The sequence below is a fragment of the Cupressus sempervirens genome, chromosome 7, assembly GCF_028749045.1.
Source record: "Cupressus sempervirens isolate cs-2001-9-10 chromosome 7, ASM2874904v1, whole genome shotgun sequence".
NCBI lineage: Eukaryota > Viridiplantae > Streptophyta > Pinopsida > Cupressales > Cupressaceae > Cupressus > Cupressus sempervirens.
Window position 1 is genome coordinate 834,821,106 of NC_143124.1, and position 1,789 is coordinate 834,822,894.

A 1,789-nucleotide genomic window follows, 5' to 3' on the forward strand; every position below is an offset into this window, starting at 1 on the left:
GAAGTTTTGGGTGAAGAACACAAAGTGTATAGATTGAAGAGAGCTCTTTATGAGCTCAAGAAAGCTCCACGGGCATGGTACAGTGGGATTGACTCATATTTGATGAGCAATGACTTTAGTAAAAGCAATGGTGAGCACACACTATACAACAAGGTAGAAAATTGAAATGTGTTGATTGTTGTCTTGTATGTAGATGACTTAATCTTCACTGGAAATGATAATTTCCTGATTGGTGAATTGAAAGAGGCCATGAAGAATGAATTTGAAATGACAGACTTAGGTCTCTTGAAGTATTTTTTAGGAATAGAAGTAAAACAAATGCATGATGGCATTTTCATCTCTCAAGAAAAATATGCAATGCAGATCTTGGAGAGATTCAAAATGTAGAATAGTAAGACAGACCTAAAACCAACAGCAGTAGGTCTGAGGTTGAGCAAGGAAGATTGTAGCAAAAGTGTAAATCTGGCACTATACAAGTTTATGGTTGGAGAGTGTGATGTATTTGATTGCAACTTGGCCAGGCATGATGCATGCAATAAGATTGATCTCTATATTTATTGAAACACCAAAGGATTCCCATTAGCAAGTGGGAAAGAGAATCCTAAGGTATGTGAATGATACCAAGTGATTTGGAATTTTATATACTATAGAAATTGATTTCAAGTTGGTGGGTTATACAGATAGTGATTGGGCTTGAAGTTTAGATGATAGGAAGAGCACTTCTGGATACATGTTTCATATGGGATCGGGTGTAATTTCATGGGCATCCAAAAAGCAACCTATTGTTTCTCAATCTATAGTAGAGGCTAAATACATAGCATTGAATGCAACAGCATGTCAAGCTATTTGGTTAAGGTGGATCTTGACATATTTGAATGAAAGGCAAGAGGATGGAACCATAATTTATTGTGACAACATCTCCTTCATTGCACTATCTAAGAATCCATTATTCCATTGGAGAAGCAAGCATATAGAGATCAATATCACTTCATCAAAGAGTTGGTGGAGAATGGGGATATCAAAATGAAATTTTGCAAGTCTAACCAACAGCTAGCAAACATACTTACTAAACCTTTAGGCATTAGAACATTTGTACACCTAAGAGAGTGTCTTGGTGTAGTTGATTTGGATTAGGAGTGATACTTTTTTGTTTGGCTCAGGATAAAGGGGGAGTGTCAAAAATTTAATGCAGTAGGTTGGTTTTCCCTGGAGCCAAATGCCCACCTACCCGCCTGACAGCATTCAACACAGTAGGTTAGTTCAAATTTGAAATAAGAGGGAAAACATCTTTTGCTAGAAGACAAAAAGGAATGAATGTGTTTCATTCGATTAGAGTAGAGCAGAAGAGTTGGATCAGTTGTAGAGCAGAGTCTAGGGTAGAGAAGAGGGATTGGATTAGTTGCAGAGTAGAGCACAAAGCAAAAAAGGAAGTTGATTAGCGGATCAAGTTAGAATTTAGAAGATAGAAGGAAGTTTTGGTTTTGTGTTTGCAATTGCATGTGTTGGACTTTTTTTGTCATTTTATAAGTTCATGTTTTATTTGTCCTATGAAGTAGTGATTGCTCTAGGCATTGTTGTATGCAGCTATTAGTGTTGTAAGTTTTAAGTTTTAAGTTTTATCAGTTTGAAGATTTTAGGATTTTTTGGTTGAAGCCAAATGCTCCCAAATTTTGTAATAGTTTTATCTTATTTAAATAGAAAGAAAGCAAGAAAGAAGCCATACAAATCCTTGTTGTCCCATTCTATTCATCATTGCATGGTATTTTTCATTTTAGAAGTTCATATTTGA